This window comes from Haliotis rubra, unplaced genomic scaffold, assembly GCF_003918875.1.
Source record: "Haliotis rubra isolate DU_JTF1 unplaced genomic scaffold, ASM391887v1 Scf140, whole genome shotgun sequence".
NCBI classification, from domain to species: domain Eukaryota; kingdom Metazoa; phylum Mollusca; class Gastropoda; order Lepetellida; family Haliotidae; genus Haliotis; species Haliotis rubra.
In genome coordinates, this window is record NW_025765337.1 from 102,292 (window position 1) to 125,132 (window position 22,841).

The window sequence follows — 22,841 nt, forward strand, 5'->3', positions numbered from 1 at the left end:
CAACACTACAGTCACCATCAACACATCACTCACCATCAACACATCACTCACCATCAACACATCAATCACCATCAACACAACAATCACCATCATCAACACAACAATCACCATCAACACAACAGTCATCATCAACACATCACTCACCATCAACACATCACTCACCATCAACACATCACTCACCATCAACACAACAATCACCATCAACACAACAGTCACCATCAACACAACAGTCACCATCAACACATCACTCACCATCAAAACAACAGTCACCATCAACACATCACTGACCATCAACACACCACTCACCATCAACACAACAATCAAGATCAACACCACAGTCACCATCAACACATCACTCACCATCAACACAACAGTCACCATCAACACATCACTCACCATCAACACAACAGTCACCATCAACACAACAGTCACCATCAACACATCACTCACCATCAACACAACAGTCATCATCAGCACATCACTCACCATCAACACAACACTCACCATCAACACAACAATCACCATCAACACATCTCTCGCCATCAACACAACAGCCACCATCAACACAACACTAACAATACACATCTCTCGCCATGAACATAACACTCACCATCAACACAAAACTCACCATCAACACAACAGTCACCATCAACACAACAGTCACCATCAACACAACAGTCATCATCAGCACATCACTCACCATCAACACAACACTCACCATCAACACAACAATCACCATCAACACATCTCTCTCCATCAACATAACAGTCATCATCAACACAACAGTCACCATCAACACATCTCTGTCCATCAACATAAGTCACCATTAACACAACACTAACCATTAACACATCTCTTGCCATCAATATAACAGTCACCATCAACACAAAACTCATCATTAACACATCACTCGCCATCAACACTATGCAAGATATAGAGATTAATAGACGAGCGTAGATGTCATATTGTATTTACAACACGAGTGCCTGAAAAAAGATATTTTCTGAGTGAGAGCGAGGGAAATATCATTTTTCTGGCACGAGTGTTGTAAATACAACATGACATCTACGCGAGCGTGTTAATTTCTTTATTACCCCCTACTTTTCAGAAGGTTTTAGTTGCAAATAGAAAAGGTTTACAGACAGCTCCAATATTGAAAGCGATCTAAATATAGCCTGGAAGCGTATGAATACAAATACGGCAAGGTCAATGTCGCTGCGCACTGACGACTGAAAAATCTAACGCCAATTTGAAAGAGAGAAATTCTGACAAATACATGTAAAACATGACACAGTGTTGATTTCAATTACCTTATAATTCAATTTCTAATAATATGTTTTAAAATCATTTGTAAAATTTGATTTTCTGATAGTAACCTTACAATTCAAGAGTGGGTGATCGAAGTCACGCGCTGTCACTCCATTCGGGAGACTGGACTCCAACTTTCAAGGAACACTGACATGAAAATTTCAAATGAAAAAAAAAAAAGGTTGCGGAACTACTGTTTATATTTGGTCAATGGAATTTATTGGTCAATAGATCGTCGGATCAGCTGATTTGGTGACACTGGCAGTCGCACCCATTGAATTTCCGAAATTGATTTGAAAACACCACCTTAGATAGGTTCAGCGAATATTGTGCGAATAATCTCAGAAGATATGGCTTTAGTGTTGTTCTGGATTTCAACTATATTGAGTCAAAAAAGAAACTTCACAAAATGTAATTTGAAAAATAATGAATAATTTTTCTCTGATGATACATCTATGTATCCGAAATGGGATCCCTAACTGTCGACTCTAGAAAGACGTTAGCAAAACCCACTCAAACCCATCCATTCGTCGTGCAAATGACGTTAGTGCCAAATCAGGTTTTGCGTGCGGTCGATCATCGTGATCTTTGCATTGAAGTTTTCTTCATATGCGACGTTTGCATTGGCCTCAAGAATTGAAAAGACACTTTTAAACCACAGTTCCAACGGTGCTTGAAATGCCACGATTGTCAAATGTGCAGCGTTGGCATGTTACAAGCGGAAGATCAGTTATTGGCGTCGCTTAAGAGCAATGGGATGCAGCCGTCGTTACTGTGTATGACTTGCAAGGTCGTCTACAACAAACTGGCACCACTTCTGATGCGCCCAAAGATTCGAGATTAGGTCGCGCGTGTGGCGTCACAAGCAGAAGACCGTCAATAGATCCTCGTCACCTACGTGACAGATTTCTGCCGGCTACTACGAACCAAGGCTGAGATGTTTAGAGGTCGACTGTCCTCAGACCATTCAAAATCGGGTTCGCGGGCTGCCAATCTCCATTCTCGGCGTCCATATCGTTGGGCCAATATTGGCCGTTTCATCAACGTCAGCGTCTGCTGTGGGCCCAACGTCAACTCCGATGGACCCAGAGACTGGAATCGAAATCGTCTTTAGCGATGAATCCCTCAGATTCGCGGATGGCAGGCATAGAGTCTGGAGACGGCGTCGATGAACGGTATGCCCAATGTTGTGTACAGGAAGTCGACAGATTCGAGCGAAGTTGCATGGTGTGGGGTGCTTTCTGTGGGAACAACGCTTCCGACTTCTGGTCATCCGTGGAAACCTCACAGCTGCTGCTTTACAGCGACCAGGTGCTCACCCTGAACTTCGTTCCTTTCATGGCGGCTCATGGCCCAGGTCTACAGTTCCAGCATGATAATGCTTTCGGCGCGCTCTGCGATGTTGACCGCGAAATTTCGCTCAAAGCGCTGGAATCAACGTACGATATTGAACTGAGAAATTTAGTTTTATTCTTGTGACTTGACTTCTGTATACCCATGTTTTGGAGTCAGGAATATAATGGAACTGATTATGGCGTCACAAGATTTCACAGTGATCTCAGCAATGAAATAATAACAATTTTAATCATCTTACCATCTCATGTTCTTTTATAGTGCCCTGAAGAAAGAATGAAGTTTCTTTTGATATATATTTGTGAGTTCAGCTTCTGACAGGTTGGAGTCAGGAATATATGCATTCACAAGATCTGCACATTTTTGCCTGAGTTAGCCCGACAGAAGAGCATATCTCGGTGTTCAGCTTCTGGAGCAATACCACTCTGCAACTTTTATGCCGGACATTGCATAAATGTGTTTTCTGGCACTGTGATTTGTGAAATGTTTGTCACCTGTGATGCCCACCTTGGAAATCATGTTTTTCATAATTCCACCAAGGTTGTTACGACCGATGGGCTGTCGTTTAAACCAGTTTTGACCTGGAAGTGGTGTGCATTTACAAGCAGTGGCAAGATAAACTGGACTGTCATTTTTACAGTAGTCAGCAGGCCTAAGGGATCTCTACCGTTTATACATTTGAACTGGACATCTTTCAGGATTGTGTGTGTTTTCCCATACCTGAGGACAAAGGTTTCTAGTGTTTCATGGATCAGACCCCGTTCAAGTTTTTGTTTGACATTCACACATCTCTAGGAATTCAAGGCTGTTTGTGTTAGGTTTTAGAGTGATGTCCCTCCAGCATAGGTTCCGATGTGGTGTACAAGATCGCATCCCAAAATGCAGTGTTTTGCCATCATAGGGTATTTATGATCAATTCTGGATTATCACTTCCTAGTTGCCTGGACGACCACAGCTTATCTACTTCCCTATCAGACAAAGGTTCTGCTCTGTTCGGTAAGTTACCCTTCCCATCCCTTTTCAGTTGTTTTTGTTTTGAAGTTAAAACCGATTTCATTTGGCCAAACATTGGATCAGTTGCTAGACACTTGCCATAATTTTTGTGTTTGACGTGTCGATCGAAACTAGCGAGCATTCCCTGTTAAGTCGAAGGCTGGTACCCCTCGGCATTGGTTTTGCGCACACTCATAAAAAATCTGTACAGAATGTTATTGAGTTCATTGGGAGGAATGTCATGAATTTGTCTGTTATCATTTTCTACACTGATAACACGACCCTTTAGCTGCCCATCTATCTAAAACGAGACTGTTGACTGGGATGGGAGAAGCCATCTTGTTGTCTTCTGCAATTGTGTTAGCTTATCAAAATCTAACTTAATGTTTACTCATGAAGTTTGTACTTTTCTTGAAATCACATATTAATAAACATGTTGAGTGAAAAAAAATTCTTTTGTAACATTTTGTTGTTTACAGCATTTAATTGGTTCATTCTCTTAACCAGGATAGTAGCGAGATTGAACATTCATAACAAATTTGTAGTAAACGGTTGTGAATGAAAAAAGTAGTTCCACATTCCAATGGGTTCATGAAGGTCATGGTCGGATAACTGACCAATGAAATTCTGTTTAGGGTTTATTACACGTGTGCAACATATGACTTTTATGTACTCAGTTATGTTTCACTGTATGGATAATAAGTGGCTGTATGTACTCCCATTGTTCATGACGTGGCTGTATGTACTCCCATGAGTTCATGTCAGCGTGGCCTGTATGTACTGACTTGTTGATTCTAACCATTGTTGGATAACCCCATGACTTCTCAATTAGGTCACTGTATGTAACTCCCATTGTTCATGAAGTGGCTGTATGTACATTCCATTGTTCATGTGGGAATGTAAACATTGCTGTATAATGCTACTCCCATTGTTCATGACGTGGCTGTATGTACTCCATTGTTCATGGCGTGGCTGTATGTAAACTCCCATTGTTCATGATGTTAGCTGTATGTACTCCCATTGTTCATGAGCGTGGCTGTATGTACTAGTTTACTTGTTCATGAGATGACAACTGTATGTACTCCCATTGTTCATGACGTGGCTGTATGTACTCCCATTGTTCATGACATGGCTGTATGTACTCCCATTGTTCATGAGGTGACTGTATGTACTCCCATTGTTCATGACGTGGCTGTATGTACTCCCATTGTTCATGAGGTGACTGTATGTACTCCCATTGTTCATGAGGTGACTGTATGTACTCCCATTGTTCATGACGTGGCTGTATGTACTCCCATTGTTCATGAGGTGACTGTTTGTACTCACATTGCGCATGACATGGTGTGGGTTGCGTTCTTGACTTTCAAGAGTACACTGGATGAAATTCTCGATGGTGCTGCCAAATGTTGTGTTGTGGTCGATGGAGAGCCGGAAGATGTATTCACGAATCTTGCCACCAGGGTTGGTGGTGCTACTGTGGCATGAGGACTGAGCTGGAACAGAGGAACAGGTCATGGTCACAAGAAAACATGAAAATATTCACATTTCTAAAAGCCTATAGTCTTAAAAGCCTAACAGTTCAAGAGTTTTGACAAAAATGTAATTTTCTGAATAAAATTGATATTTTATACTTATCCTGACTCATGCTTATTGCTTGTCTCCCTTTCCTTCCGAATGCTAGTGGAACACTTGAATCCCCCTTTTGAAGCTCCCTTCAAAAAAGCGGACGTAAAATCACTTACCAGGAGTCATCTGCCGTCCCAAGGTTTTGGCGGGAAACGGCGCCACCTGTCACCCATGCTCCCCACTCTCTCCGTATTTTACAGTCCGACACACGGATTTACCGGGAAATCCAGAGTGCCTTGTGGGGAGGCTGGGAGGGCTCACCTCATGAGTCAGGATAAGTATAAAAATATCAATTTTATTCAGAAAATTACATATTTGTCCTTATCCTGACTCATGCTTATTGCTTGTAGAATCTGACGGAGTTGGTGGTGGGTCAAGCCACTTCTGGATTCCTACTGATGAATTTACGTCCTATTTACCCCCCATGGGAAGTTCTGATGGCACTGCTGCTGCTGCTGATCCATATGTCGAACTTTCTCTGATGAATTTGGGGGGACCACAACTTATCAATTCTGTCTTCTGTTGACATATGTGTGGATTTAAGCAACTCCAACTCTTGATGTTCGTATCAAGTGGAGCAGTGACCCTATCCGTGTACAAGTAATTCCTTACAAGTACGGGGTCTAATATTCATGCTAGTCTGTTCTAGACGTGTACATGGACTATAAGCTCTATTCCCTGGAGTATGAGCTTTGCAAGACATGCGATAAAAGGGCAAGATTCATGTCAGCGCCTTTGCGGGACCGTCAGTTGTTGTGCTGCAACCAGAGTCCCAAACTGGTGAATACCGGAGACGTCCTCGGTAGCGATATCTCTGAGGTAGTGGTTAGCAAATAGCGTCTCCGATTTCCAAAAACACCCTTCCATGATAGTGGATATTGAGCAGTTTCCATGTAGAGTGAGTGTAGATGCCAATGTTCTAACTTCATGAGGATTGGAGGCTCGTGGAGGATCAAGTCCTGCTGCTTTATAGGCTTGAAGTATGATTGCTCTCATCCAAACTGATATCTTAGTGCATGAGATCTCTGTGGTGTCTCCGACGATATGGGGATGAAAAGGCGTTTTGAATTTTCCTCCTGGTTTTAGACTTTTGTAGATAGATTTTCAGTGCTCTGACTGGGCATAAGGATAGGTCCTGTATATCCTGTGGCCCCAAGGATTGTAGATAATGCTGGGATGTGGAATTGTCTGTCTGGTTGACCTGGCAGTTGATTCTTAGCAATGAAATCCAATCTCAATCCCAGATGAACTATGTTGTGATGTGTATCAAAACGTATTCGTTCAAAGTCCAGAGCATGTATTTCTGACATCCGCGCTGGTGTTGCCAAGGCGATCAGAAATAGCGTTTTCTGTGTAAGAAACTTGTAAGATGTTCTTTCTAGTGGTTCGTACGCATCACTGGTGAGATGCTGTAACACTACGTTGAGATCCGAAGCCAGCTCTATAAATTCTTTTGTTGGTCTTGCTTAAAATGGCGTAGTTAGGCCAGTAACTCTGGCACTTTAGTCAGTTTAACACCTGTCTTCATGGTGATAACTGAACTGAGGGCTGCTAGGTATGTAGATAGTGTAGAACCTTTTAATCTCTTTATTTGTCTGAGATGACAAAGATATTCCGCCACTTGAGGATGTGTTGCTTTCATCGCTGTGAAACCTTTCCTCAATGCATATTTCTCAAAGCTTTGCCACTTGTCGTCATACAAAGTTACGGGTAGATCTGCGTAAAGCTAGTGTAACTGCTTTCGCTGCTCTGGCGGAGTATCCTCTTTTCGACAAGGAAGTCGTGATACGCTCCATGCGTGTAGGTGGAATAACCTGGGATACTTGTGAGCTTGCTTTGTGTGAGGATGTATTAATAGGTTCGACCAATCTGGGAGTTGTAGTTTTGGTTTTCCGAGTTCTTGTAAGAGAACAGGAAGCCACGTTCTTGCCGGCCAGTAAGGTTCCTCGTCTGCCTGATTTTCTGTAATACTTGTGGTATTAGCGCTTGGGGAGGGAACGCGTAGGCGTTTAGTCCTTCCCACGGGATGCTTAAAGAATCTGTCGCCCATGCTTGCGGATCGGGAATTGGAGAGATGAATGTTGCCAGTTGATTGTTGAATCTTGTGGCGAATAGATCTATGAGTGGAGATCCTATCATCTGTATAATGCATCTGAATGCTTCTGGATGTAACATCCATTCTGTTGGGGATGGTTGATGTGGTCGAGATAGCGCATCTGCTATTACATTCTTGGCTCCTGGAATGTGGCATGCTTTTACATAGATGTTTAGTTTGTTGGACCAATGTAGTAGGGCATTTACTACTGCTTTCATCTTGAGCATGTTGATATGCAGATTCATTTCTTGTTTCGACCATTTCCCGGCTGCCACTTCGTTCTCGAGGTGTGCTCCCCATCCTGGAAGTGATGCATCTACGTAGAGGTGGATGTTGCACTCCGGCTCTACTAAGTAGTTTCCTCCGCAAACATTCGACTTCTGAGTCCACTATAGTAGATATGGTTTAAGTCTGTCTGGTAGTCTGAAGGGGTCCAGACTGTGTAAATGAGCGTTCACAAAAATCTGTAGTGGGCGCAGTTGTAGTCTTCCTCTGCGCGTCATGTCTTGAGCTGACGTGAGGAGACCTAATATGCTCTGCCATTCTCGTAGTGGTAACGGAGTAACTTGAGAGATCGTTTGTTGTATCTTGATCCAAAGATCCTCGGGAAAGAGGATGCTGTTCTCCGCTGTAATAAGCCGTATTCCTAGGAATTGTAAATCCTGAGTAGGCTCTAGTTCCGACTTGAGGAGATTCACTAGCCATCCTAGTTGAGTGAGAAGTCTGATGGTGAAGTTCAATTGCAGTCTGAGTTGACTGGGATTTTGCTGAGCTTGAATCCCGTCGTCTAGGTAGAACGCACTGCGTAGACCTCGAAGATGTAGATATATACTGATGGGGTTTGTCACTCAAGTAAACAACCAGGGGGCCGACGTTATTCCAAATGGCAGGACCTTCCATTGGAAATGACGTCCGTTGAACAGGAAACGAAGATATTTCCTTGACTCCGGAGGGATCGGGATGTGTAAGTATGCATCCTGTAAGTCTATGCTGGCGAGGTAGACTAGCGGACGTACGAGATGTCATAGTTGAGGTAGATGTATCATCCTGAACTTTGCGGGTGTTAACAGATAATCTTTGTTGAATTTCCTAATGTTGTAAATAAGTCGGAAATTTTCTTTGGAATTTGTCTTTGGTACAAGAAAAATTGGGGAGTAGAAACCTGGTGTGACGCACTCCTGTTTTATCTCTTCGATTGCCTCTTTCTCTACTAGAGATGTGATGGCTTCTAGTAGATTTCCCTTCTAGTCTGCAGTGTACGTAGTTGTGAACCAGCGGGTTGATTGTTACTGGTGGAACTGCTTGTAGTTGTATCCTGTAACCTTTGCGTAGGATCTGAGATACGAAGTCGGGTCTTGAAGAATTCCCCAATTCTTCCAGCAGTGTTGTAGACGTCCACCTACTTGTGAAGGTTGGATTGGAATGGCTGGGGGTGGAAGACTCCAGTCGCTCCGAACCCGTTCTTCATCGTCTAGAACTTCTGGCACCTCTAAAGGGCCGACCTCTTCCGTAGTTACCTCTTGGAGCTCCGGATGGGCGACGAAAAGAATCCTTGTTTCCTTTAGCGTTGCCGAATTTCTTTTCCCTTGCTCTCTCTATGCCTGCAAACTTTGATTTGCCAGAATAACGTTGGGAGGTCTGACGGATAACACTAGCCAGTGTATCAATAGACTTGATCATCATCACCTCTCTGGAGTCTTTAGAGACTTCTTTGGCGACCTCATCAATTTCTCCTGCGAAGATGGATGGCGCTGACCATGGGGCTCTGTAGATTGTCTTGGTAAATTTCTTGCTCCAAGTACAGGAAGATAATAGTCCTTGCCTTCTTGATGAAGTTAAGCCTGCCGAAATGGATGCTAAGTGTTCAGACATGAACTGATGATCCTTTTTCTGTGTAAGTAGCGCTGAATAAACCATTCGATCTTCCTCTGAAGTTGAGTTTCTAAACTTCGAGATGAGAGTTTCGTTGATAGCTCTTGACCTGGCTAGGCTGAAGAAAGTTCATCTGGTTACTGTGTCTAAGCATTTATTAATATTTTTACTCTTAAAATACATACTCTTCCTTATCTTTATTGCTTGAACAGTAAGTGGTGGGCTCAAGCAAAATGTGTAAATTGTGATTTGCTTTGAAAACCACATGGGCATGAACGTAATGTACTCGTGACATTCGTGCCCTGAATTACATTGTACAACTGGGGTAATGTACTCGTGACATTCGTGCCCTGAATTACATTGTACAACTGGGGTGATGTTGACATCGCCTTGAATTACATTGTACAACTGGGGTGATGTGCCCTGTGACATTTAATTACATTGTACAACTGGGGTGATGTACTCGTGACATTAGGTGCTTGAATTACATTGTACAACTGGGGTGATGTACTTTCATTCGTTGACATTGTACAACTGTGATGTGAATTACATTGTACAACTGGGGTGATGTACTTTCGTGACATTCGTGCCCTGAATTACATTGTACAACTGGGGTGATGTACTTTCGTGACATTAGGTGCCCTGAATTACATTGTACAACTTGATGTACTTTCGTGACATTAGAGTGCCCTGAATTACATTGTACAACTGGGGTGATGTACTCGTGACATTCGTGCCCTGAATTACATTGTACAACTGGGGTGATGTACTCGTGACATTCGTGCCCTGAATTACATTGTACAACTGGGGTGATGTACTCGTGACATTCGTGCCCTGAATTACATTGTACAACTGGGGTGATGTACTCGTGACATTCGTGCCCTGAATTACATTGTACAACTGGGGTGATGTACTCGTGACATTCGTGCCCTGAATTACATTGTACAACTGGGGTGATGTACTCTCAGTTGTGTTTGTGGGACAGTAACCTGGCTTCGATGCGCAATGTGACCTTGGATGTGTTCTGCTAGTTCTGCCGTGAAGGGCTAAGGCCGAGGCAATGGCAGCTATAACTGAAGGAGGATTAGAAGCTGACGGAGGATCCAAATCTGCTGTCTTGTAGGCCAAGAAGGAGATAGTTGTTGAAACTTCGGTAGTAGTGTTCATTGAAAGAGGAATAAATAATTTCTTCATCTTCTAGTTGCCTTAGATAATGCCAGAAGAAAAATAATCTTCTGTGTTGGAAGTTCAAAATCTGTTTGTTGAAAGGTTCGTAAACTGGTCAGCTGTTCAAGTACTATGTTTAGATCCCAAGCCAAAGAACCTCTTCTGCTGATGCAAAATGTCAGAAGAGCAATGAGTTGCAGAACTGTTGAGAGATTTCCCCCTTTGACGGTAGTTATGACAGAACAGAGTGCTGCCATGTTAACCCTTGCAATTACTTGTGCTTCTGAGATGACACAAGCAGTCAGCTTCTTTAGGCTTTAACTGACCCCAAACTGACCAAAATCCATTTATCATTTATGAAGAATGAAACAGATTGCTGTACCTGCTGAATATCCTCATTCAGTAAGGCTGTTTATACTATGTTCCATACCTGAAGAGTTCCAGTTTGGGACGAAACTGTTTTGAATGAGGATGTGTAATTCGATTTGGCCACTTAAGAAGTCTTTGTTGGTTTTCCTGCTGTGGCCACTAGGTGTGGAAACCATTCTTGATGCCGAATACAGCTTGATCAAAATCAGTTTAAAGTTTTTCGTTTGCAAAACCTTATGCAAGATTTGTGGAATCAAAATTGTTGATTCAAGTGAGGAACTGGGGATTCAAAGGTTGCTGTCTGTTTACTGAATCTTGTGGCAAACAGAGGTATGAACTTCTAACACTGCTCCTGTGTAGCCAGAGCATCCATTCTGTTGAAATGGCTTGGCTGGTATGCTAGTGCAATTGATGCTCCTGGAATGTGTGTTGTTTTTTTCTTGAAGTTGAGAATGTTTCGCCGGTTGTACAGTTACCCTGTTAGCCATCACTAATCTGGTTGTGCCTTGAAGATTTATGTAGAAAGGCACAACTGAGTTCAATATAGAACAAACTTTATGTAAAACAACTTCTTCTATTCGTGAGTGTGACATTTCGATACAGATCCTTGTACCGTTGTCAAGGAGGAATACTGTTGTCAAGGATGATTCCTGCTTGATACAAGAATCTGCATCGAAACGTCGCACTCACGAATAAAAGTTGTTATCCATAAAGTTTGTTCCATATTGTACTTCCCAACTTCTAAAATGCCTCTCAAAGAAGTCACAACTGAGTTGTCTGTGCAGATCATGAGAAACCTGGTTAAATGCTTAGTGTGACATTGTTCAGATTACTGCTTTGAAATCGGCTGGTCGATGTGAAGAGATTTCTCTGATTTGCACCAAAGTCCTGACGTTACCTCCCCAGCCTTGAAGAGAAGTGCCTACAAACAGATGTAGGTCATAATCTAAATCTTTCAAGTAAGTTCCTCCACTGACACTGTGGTAGACAAGTTTGAGATCGTGATGATGTAAAAACAGTCTATGGAATATCTGAATGGGTCATAATTGCAGTCTGCCCCAAAGTGTGAGAGTTTCAGCTTAGGTGAGAAGTCATAAAAGTCACCTGCTGATGGTTGACTGAAATCTGTTGGCATAGAGCTCTAGGAAGAAACTTTTAATTTAAGATATTGATCTTGTTACATGAATGTCGTTCCAACATGTCAAAAATCTCAGACTTTGAGATAATGACATGGAAGGAGGTCTGACTTCTGGTAGTTGAAACACCAGCCTTCAAGATGGGTTTGCTCACTTGCTGAAATAACCATGAAGCCACAGAAGTTAAAAAGGGAAGCACCTTCCATTGGCAATGCTGGCCTTAGTTCAGAATACAAAGATATTTCCTGGATGCTTGATGAATGGAGGATGTGTAGGTATACATCTTAAAGATGGCAGAAGGCTGAATAATCGCTACAACTTAACCAGTCTTTAGCAATTCTTGCATAGCTGTGGGTGAAAACATATTAGGTGGATAGAGGAATGTTTGAAGCCTCTACCATAATGCTCTCTTGATCTGTCTTGAGGTTTGCAGAAAGAAGATGTCTGCGCTCCCCTGTCAGTAGTTGAGTGCTTGTCCTTCATGTTCTGTATATCAGATTCTCAAACAGTGTTCTTGGCACTGACTGTATAAAGTTCATTGTTTGAACTGATCTCATTAACATCTGACCTTTTCGAGTCTTGAAGTCGCAATGTATAATTAAGCCAAGAATTTCACTAATTTAATGCCATACATGAAACAATCAGATATTGTATAATAGGAATATAATCGATGCCTAACATTGTCATGACCCAAATAAGTTTGATGGGAAGGCTCTGATAACCCTTTCACACTGAGCGAAAATTGAGAGAGTAACTTGTCAATGGGTTTAGTCCTATGGTTCCAGTGTATCTACATTGGGCAAGGGTGCATGGCCTTGGTGACGTAACACATAATGCTTCCACTACATTTGGGGAAAATGAAGAGATAAGGAATAAGCATGAGTTATCATAACTATCAAAGGACAGAGATTGGTGAATGGACATGCTGTTGGTTATATAACCCCCTTTTTTAGACCAGATATACAAGTGAGTCTGGTAATTCCGCGCAGCTGCAATAGCGTGCTTCCGTATCAAAGGTAAACATCGTCTGCTACCACATTTGTGCTTGAAATCGGGACATTTCTATAAGGGACTGGCTTTTAATCACTAAAGGTAAGTAAATAACAGTAATTGACAGATAAATTGACAGTTTTATGAAAATTGGAAACCATTTTCTTCATTAATATGAAACACTCTTCCTTACATTGATGAAGTGATTTTTGAAAATAATCTGGCCCTAATACGCTTCCATACTTTGGATCTCCAGCTGGATGTTATGATTTACCGGACAGCAAGCTATGTTGTCAGAACGCCGGTAAGGTCAACCGTATGGCATAATGCAACATTAGAATCTTCTTGTCGTCAATAAAACTTATATTTCAAGGTAAATATGATTCATACCAGCATGTTTAGTCACGTAAACCACAAAAAATAAGATACGTTAGTTGCAGTGTTGCGATTGATGTGCTTAGGTGCGCGCAATTACCGGATGGCATTGTATAATGATTACATATCATGTTACATTTGATAAAATCACATACCAGTTGAGACATTGCCAAAACAAAATTCATGTCAAAAGGCAAATTCAGCACATGCTGAACTGTACTTAAAATGTAGAGTGATGAGGGTAGAGAGTAGAGTGATGAGGGTAGACAGTACAATGATGAGGGTAGACAGTACAATTATGAGGGTAGACAGTACAATAATAAGGGTAGGCAGTACAATGATGAGGGTAGGCAGTACAATGATGAGGGTAGAGTGATGAGGGTAGACAGTACAATGATGAGGGTAGACAGTACAGTGATGAGGGTAGACAGTACAGTGATGAGGGTAGACAGTAGAGTGATGAGGGTAGACAGTACAGTGATGAGGGTAGACAGTAGAGTGATGAGGGTAGACAGTAGAGTGATGAGGGTAGACAGTACAGTGATGAGGGTAGAGAGATGAGGGTAGACAGTGATGATGAGGGTAGACAGTACAGTGAGTGAGGGTAGACAGTAGAGTGATGAGGGTAGACAGTAGAGTGATGAGGGTAGACAGTGATGATGAGGGTAGACAGTACAGTATGAGTGATGAGGGTGAGGGTAGACAGTAGGGTGGTGATGAGGGTAGACAGTAGACAGTACAGTGATGAGGGTAGGGGTGATGACAGTACAGTAGAGTGATGAGGGTAGACAGTACAGTGATGAGGGTAGACAGTACAGTGGTGAGGGTGACAGTAGGTGATGAGGGGTAGACAGTACAGTATGAGGGTGACTGACTTACAAGTACAATTGGGCTTCAGGCGTGGGGATTCGGCTCCCGTAGATCTGAATTAATGACTTCACTAAGATTGTCTGTAATCACTGTGTCATCATCTGAAGGATCAAGAATAATCCCTCCGAGGGTGTCGTCAAGAGCAACATTTACATGTGCACTTTGTAATGAATCTGTTGAATAGGCAACCTGAGTCGGATGTGCCGAAACACTTGCATTCATCCATGACTGATCTCGATGAGGTGTCTTTGGTATGGAATCTGCACTAGGCACATCAGACACATGGCCAATACTCACACTCTGATTGGTTGATACAGTTACTTTATTCCTATCACATCGAGTCTTTTCTTGCCAACGTTGCACACGCTCTTCAGCATTCATGGCAGGCTGCAGAGCACCATTCTGTGAATGCAATATCTTCTCCAGCGGGGTATCATCCCATGGGTTACAAAACACTGTGCCTGCCGTGCTTGCTGTGACAGATGCAGGGGTGTAGGCATTGACGTTGTCATACTCAGACACACGCTTGACATTGCGGACGGTGAGGGGTCGGAGTGGGAGGACATTAAACTCTGGGTGAGCACATGAGATCATGTCTTGCACGGTTGATGATTCAGAGAAACATGATGCTCGATTGTCTGTGGACATCTGCTTCTTATACACAGGGAATTTATTTAGTGGTGGACTTTCCACTTTCCCAGAAGTAGTTTCCAAGTCTTCCAGAGAGAAGAGAGCATCATCAATTGCACTCTCACCCCGCAATCGATGCTTATCAAACTCAGTAGTTGAAACAACACTTTTGTTATTGTCTGGTGTACGAAATTTCAACATATCAGTTTTTAACCGAGCAAACCTCTCCTTTAAACTCCTCTGCCTTGTCACCTTGTGTGTCTCCTGCCGCTCTGTTTTCATGCTCTGACTGCGACAAATTGCACGTCTGCTACTCCTGGTCTCCGCAACCTTGACCTCTTGAGTTTTTTCACGACCGAAACTGAAAACAAAACTGCTGGAGTCTGATATCATGTCAGTTGTCGGGACATTCCGTGGTGATAAGATGGTCTCCAGCTGTGGCTGCTGGGATACCTTGGGAGCGAGATGGGCTGTAGGAACAATCAACAGATCAGGCCCATCCTTGGGACTGTATGATGGTGCCGAACGTCGCCTGATTCGGACACTAACTGGGTGCCCACAATTGACAGCATCTGCTGGTTCAGCGTAGATGGGTGAATGAGCCAGTGTTGATAGTGACGATGTTGATGAAGATTTAATCCGTGACAGATTTGGCAAAGGAGGTGGTTTAGTTTTAGGTGCTGACTTGGAATTGGGTGACTCTTTTCTGGCCACACCCGGTCGTGGGTGCCCCTGAACAACCAACATCTGCTGTTGATACTTCTGAACATGCGACATAGAGTATATATCGACAACACCTCGTACACTGTGTCCCGGATTAACCTTCACCTTCGGTTCACATGACACATGCTTGGACTGTTGGGAAGAACTCATAGCTATTGCCTTGTGGACATTGTTCTTCGGGAGTGATCCTCCATTGGAAGAGAGAGAGTTGATATCCCTGACTCATTATGGGTTGGGCTAATGTCATTGTGCACACGCTGAATGTCCTGACCAAACCCATCCTGGGTCTGAGTCCACATATTGCACTTCATGTTGTTCTTTATACTGTCACTCTCACACATCGAGTTCTTCCAGATGTCCTCATAGTCGCTCATCTTGTCCTCCAAACTGCTCCGGAAGTAGCTTGTCTCTGGGATGTGGAGGAGGTCAAGGGATGTTGTGAAGTACAGACTTGATTTACCCTTGTCGGAAGATCGAGGATGAGTGTGTGACCTGTTCACAACCTGTTCCCTAGAATCACGGAAGTGGTGTGAGGCCTGACTGCCCTTTTCTGATGGCCTGCTTACTGCAGGTACTTGGTCTTGATGAGAACAACATTCCCTGTCTGTTACAATTGTCACCACACTACTGCCTTGCTCCATCTTTGCTGGTATAGGTGGTGTCTCCTCAGCAACTCGGGCATGTTTCTGATCAATTATAAACTTGGAGAAATCACCCAAGGAAGCAGACGGTACTGCATTCTTCACCTTAAATAAAAACAAAATACTCTAAACAGAAATATTACATCAACTAAGTTAAATCACTTTAAATTTAATGACTACAAAAATTGAATTATATAGATAAATGAGAGAAAGAGGCAAAGAAGGAAACAAAAAAGATAACATAAGGAGAAGTTGCCCACCTTGGCTGGTAACTCTGGCGGGAAACTGGATGTTTGTCGTGTGATGTTGATTGGCTCACTACAAGACTTGTGTAAGACTGGTGTCCCAACTAGGCTATCAGAACTGTTGTGTCGGGAAATAGGAGACTGCCAGAAGTCTGGTAAGATATATAACATGCAAACTCAGTCTCAACATGATCAAAGATGAGCCTTCATATTCAACTCTTTTAATCTATTCTCAATGTGTCATTGCATACTGTTTTCAATCTTCTATTAGTCATGATATAACAAACCTTATTCATTACATAAGACAATGGGCATGGAATAGAAAAGCTACTAACATGGAAAGCCTGTTCTATTCTAAGTGAGAATATTAATTGAAATATTACTGAAGACAAAAACATAAAAGGCCATGTTAGCAAAATTTGAACTTTGAACTGACCTTGGCCTAAGAGTGCAAGGGAAGACAACTCTTTAGGCGACCTTGCCCTCATGATGACAGCAGGAAGGACAAGCAGCTCAGGGAGCTCTTCCCTGTGGACACACAACACAGCCATCAATAAAAGTTTGCCTCAACAAACTTCAAAGTAGTATAATTAACTTGAATATTCTGTGATGAAATGTTACTTGTTTGTTCACGTACCTTGCTGATACAGAAAATACTTGTGAGAATACAGTTCTCACAGATAACATAATGTATTGTACTCTAGACACTTTGAAGTGCTGAATCCATAATAAATGTAAAACAAAAGCTTTGAACTGTGAACAGTATTTTGGCACTCAAGGTCCTTATGCTGATTTCAACATTTCAAAGTTTGCTAGTAAGATAAGAATGGTGGCTGCATATACTGACTTGCAGCAGATGTAGAACTCGATGAGATAGGGTATGGAGGAGAAGTAGTGGGCAGAGCCCTGTAGCCTCAATCCGTGGCTGGTGTTCTGATGATGTAGTGGTCAACACTGGAGCAGTTCTCCTGCTGATGCTGCACTGACAATGCCAGAGAGTCACGCTGACTTGACCGACGCACCACAAAGGACTGGAACACAACATTGTTACATCAACTTCAATTCAAAACATTTAATTTGAAAACAAGCATAGCATAGCATTTGAGCAGGGGACAACAGGGGAGAGAGCTGGAGATCAGAGTGTGTGTGAGTGTGTGACAGAGTATTTTCTTCTTGTCTAATTGAGTAAGTAGCACAATCAGGTCACTTTTTGATTTCTTAGGGACAAGCCATGTGTATTGGAGCTTGTTCAGTACCATGTATGGCCCCTTCTCGCATTAATAACATCAAGGCAATGTTGTCTCATTGACTCCCTAACGCCCATGAACACAGCATTAGGCTGCCTGCGCCATAGCTGTACCAACATGGCGCCCAGCTCTTGAACATTCTAGGGGTTGATGTCTCAAGCCAAAAAGACTTCTTCCAAGAGCATCCCATATGTGTTTGATGAGACTGAGGTCAGGCGATCTCGATGGACACTCCATGACATCAGTGTTGGAATTGACCTTGAGCAGCCATGAACATAACCACTCTGGGATAAAGACCTGGTCACTCTATATTCAGCTGCACTGAGGTTCCCATGATTTTCAAAAAGATGCTGTACGTAGCACTGGGCATGAAGTACAATGCTCTGGCGTCATGCTTACTATTTTCTGTGGGCAAATAACATGATTCGCCACTAAACACAACCCTATTCTGATCCCTGTCTCTAAGCCAAAAATCTCCTCACCAACCCATTGCTGCAGCCTATCCCAGTGCCTTTGTAAACCTCAAATTCTCCTCACCAACCCATTGTTGCAACCTATCCCCAGTCCCTTTGTCAGCCACAAATTCTCCTCACCTACCCATTGCTGCAGCCTATCCCCAGTCCCTTTGTCAGCCACAAATTCTTCTCACCTACCCATTGTGGCAACCTATCCCCAGTACCTTTGTCAGCCACAAATTCTCCTCACCTACCCATTGTTGCAACCTATCCCCAGTCCCTTTGTCAGCCACAAATTCTCCTCACCAACCCATTGTTGCAACCTATCCCCAGTCCCTTTGTCAGCCACAAATTCTCCTCACCAACCCATTGTTGCAACCTATCCCCAGTCCCTTTGTCAGCCACGAATTCTCCTCACCAACCCATTGTTGCAACCTATCCCTAGTCCCTTTGTCAGCCACAAATTGTCCTCACCTACCCATTGTGGCAACCTATCCCCAGTCCCTTTGTCAGCCACAAATTCTCCTCACCTACCCATTGTGGCAACCTATCCCCAGTCCCTTTGTCAGCCACAAATTCTCCTCACCTACCCATTGTTGCAACCTATCCCCAGTCCCTTTGTCAGCCACAAATTGTCCTCACCTACCCATTGTTGCAACCTATCCTCCCTTTGTCAGCTACAAATTCTCCCTCACCAACCTATTGTTGCAGCTCTATCCCTCAGTCCCTTTGTCAGCCACAAATTCTGTCCTCACCTACCCATTGTTGTTTGTAACTCTATCCCTAGTCCCTTTGTCAGCCACAAATTCTCCTCACCTACCCATTGTAAGGCAACCCTATCCCCAGTCCCTTTGTCAGCCACAAATTCTCACTCCACCAACCCATTGTGGCAACTCCTATCCCCAGTCCTTGTCAGCCACAAATTCTCTTCCTCACCTTTCCCATTGTGGCAGCCTATCTGAGTCACCTTTGTCAGCCCTTCTCCCTCACCTACCCATTGTTTGCATCCTATCCCCAGTCCCTTTGTCCGCCACAAATTCTCCTCACCTACCCATTGTGGCAACTATCCCCAGTCCCTTTGTCAGCCACAAATTCTCCTCACCTACCCATTGTTGCAACTCTATCCCCAGTCCTTTGTCAGCCACAAAATCTCCTCACCAACCCATTGTTTGCAACCTATCCCCAGTCCTTTGTCAGCCACAAATTCTCCTCACCAACCCATTGTTGCAACCTATCCCCAGTCCCTTTGTCAATACCACAAATTCTCCTCACCCTTCCCATTGTGGCAACCTATGCCCAGTCCTTTGTCAGCCACAAATTCTCCTCACCCACCCATTGTTGCAACCTCTATCCCCAGTCCCTTTGTCAGCCACAAATTCTCCTTACCCTTCACCATTGTGGCAGCCTATCCCCAGTCCTTTGTCAGCCACAAATTCTCCTCACCTACCCATTGTTGCAACCTATCCCCAGTCCCTTTGTCAGCCACAAATTCTCCTCACCTACCCATTGTGGCAACCTATCCCAGTCCCTTTGTCAGCCACAAATTCTCCTCACGCAACCAATTGTCATCCCCAGTCCCTTTGTCAGCCACAAATTCTCCTCACCTACCCATTGTTGCAACCTATCCCCAGTCCCTTTGTCAGCCATAATTGTCCTCACCTACCCATTGTTGCAACCCTATCCCAGTCCCTTTGTCAGCCACAAATGTCCTCACCTACCCATTGTTGCAACCTATCCCCAGTCCCTTTGTCAGCCACTGCGGTTCTCTCTCACCTACCCATTGTGGCAACCTATCGCCAGTCCCTTTGTCAGCCACTAAATTCCCTCACCTACCCATTGTTGCAACCTATCCCCAGTCCCTTTGTCAGCCACAAATTGTCCCTCACTTCACCCATTGTTGCAACCTATCCCCAGTCCCTTTGTCAGCCACAAATTCTCCTCAAACCCATTCAACTCTCCTCCCTTGTCGCCCTTCTCCCCACCCCCATTGCTGCAGCCTATCCCCAGTCCCTTTGTCAGCCACAAATTCTTCTCACCTACCCATTGTGGCAACCTATCCCCAGTCCCTTTGTCAGCCACAAATTCTCCTCACCTACCCATTGTGGCAACCCCATCCCCAGTCCCTTTGTCAGCCACAAATTCTCCTCACCAACCCATTGTTGGCAACCCTATCCCCAGTCCCTTTGTCAGCCACAAATTCTCCTCACCAACCCATTGTTGCAGCCTATCCCCAGTCCCAGCCACAAATTTGTCAGCCACAAATTCTCACCACAAATTCCAATTGTTGCAACTCCTCATCCCCAGTCCCTTTGTCAGCCACAAATTCTCCTCACCACCTCCCATTGTGGCAACCCTATGCCCAGTCCCCTCACTCTCCTTCCCATTGTGGCAACCTTTGTCAGCCACAAATTCTCCTCACCTACCGATTGTTGCAACCTATCCCCAGTCCCTTTGTCAGCCACAAATTCTCCTCACCTACCGATTGTTGCAACCTATCCCCAGTCCCTTTGTCAGCCACGAATTGTCCTCACCTACCCATTGTTGCAACCTATCGCCAGTCCCTTTGTCAGCCACAAATTCTTCTCACCTAGCCATTGTGGCAACCTATCCCCAAGTCCCTTTGTCAGCCACAAGTTCTCCTCACCTACCCATGGTTGCAACTTATCCCGGTCTTTACTTCACCTACACCTACACAACTTTAACCAGACATACCCCGGTCTCTCTGTCCTTGAGGAGGTGGACAGCGCCTGATCGGCCAATGTCTGGAAGCAGCCATATTGCATGTGTCTTTGACAGTCTCTCCAATAGGCTGATTGGCCGCTGATCGACATCTGCTACTTTGTCAGACAAAGGAGATGCGTTCCTCACCTCATGCTTCAAGAAATAACAAACAAGAAATTAGGAGCAACAAGAATATATATATTTCCATATATTTTTCAATTTACCTAGATGATTTGACAACTGGACATGTGTCTTCAGGCAAAAATTAAGTGATTTAGTGTGTTTTCAGTTGCCATGGTACTGCTGATGGAATACTTCTACATGTTATCAAGTAACACTAACAAATTATTGGGATAATTGGTACTTCCTGAACAGACTAAATGTCGTGTACCTCAACTGTATCTCCAGCAAGTAAACCTTACACTGACCTTAACAACTTGTTCCACATGGTATAGTGGCATCTCGGGAGACAGGCTGCCTGGTGTAGTGATGTCATGGCCGCTGTCTGCAGTGGACGTTTGCTCGCTCTGAAGACTCAGCTTGCTGCCACTGCCAACACAAGTCAACACTTCCAGAATCTTACAGGCACACGACATAATAACAGGTCTCACAGGCTACAGGTCACTACATGTTGCCCCACCTCGAGCCCAGCCACCATGGCGTCTGATGTATCATTCTCACAGCTCATTAAACTTTCATACAACCATTCAAACTGTTAGCGTTCTCAAATATCAACCAGAAATAACAGTTCAGAACCCAATTATTCCTTCATAAACTCATCACACATAAACAGAAGAGTGACAAAGTTAAAAAGAACAGGAGAGCCAACTTGTCTCATATGTCTGGATATAATTGTATGTGACACATAAAAGGGAAGTTATGAATTATTACATGTTAACAAAGTTGCTGAAAGGACCATCCTATGGAATTTAGATGTGGCCAAAGGAGGTGGAAACACTTGCAGATGCATCCTGTTTCTGTCAATGTCTGCCACTTGCAGACACACACCCAGGCTTGATGTGGTGTGACACCCAATGTCTGCTACTTGCAGACACACACCCAGGCGTGGTGTGGTGTGGCACCCAATGTCTGCCACTTGCAGACACACACCCAAACTTGATGTGGTGTGGCACCCAATGTCTGCGACTTGCAGACACACACCCAGGCTTGATGTGGTGTGGCACCCAATGTCTGCGACTTGCAGACACACACCCAGGCTTGATGTGGTGTGGCACCCAATGTCTGCCACTTGCAGACACACACCCAGGCGTGGTGTGGTGTGGCACCCAATGTCTGCAACGTGCAGACACACACCCAGGCCTGATGTGGTGTGGCTAAACGCTTACCTTAAACATAACTGTTACGGACATTTCTAACACACCATGGCTAAGCCTGATAATTGTGACAGACATCTGACACTGTTACTATGGTTACCTGATGCAGCCTTTCTTGTGCTCCCGAGGGCAATCATAGGGGGAAATTCTAGGGTCAGGATCCTCAGGGGCCATTGTGGACAGGTTGAAACATGGCTTTTGATTTGACGTTGAAGGCGAAGGGTAGAGATGACACAGGTCTGTCAGCAACAAGTCAAGGTCATTCGCAATATTACTCAGCATCTGAAATTAAAGTACATACTTCAGTACAGCATCTATCTATGAAGAACTGGCCAAAATAAACTCCAATGTTCCAGCATCTAGCATTTATACATTTCACCAGTGCGGGAAGACTTGTGTGGTACTTTTAGAGCATCAGCTAACCATTCTAACTCAACAACTACAGGGTAACTGCATCCCTACAGTAAAGGATGACGACACTGTGTGGCTACACCAAGATTACTGCACACCTGCCTCAGAACTACTCAAGAGCTACTACTGGACTACTTCAGGGCTGCTACAGGACACTTCCAGGGTTACTACAGGGCTACTACTGGACTACTACAGGGTTACTACAGGACTACTACAGAGCTACTACTGGACTACACCAGGGCGACTACAGGACCACTCCTGAGCTACTACTGGACTACTT

The 22,841-nt window shown here is 43.9% G+C and overlaps 1 pseudogene; it reads right to left on the reverse strand.

The window, feature by feature from the left end:
• Positions 1-22,841, reverse strand: part of LOC124268871 — a 120,098-nt pseudogene that overhangs the window by 9,548 nt on the left and 87,709 nt on the right.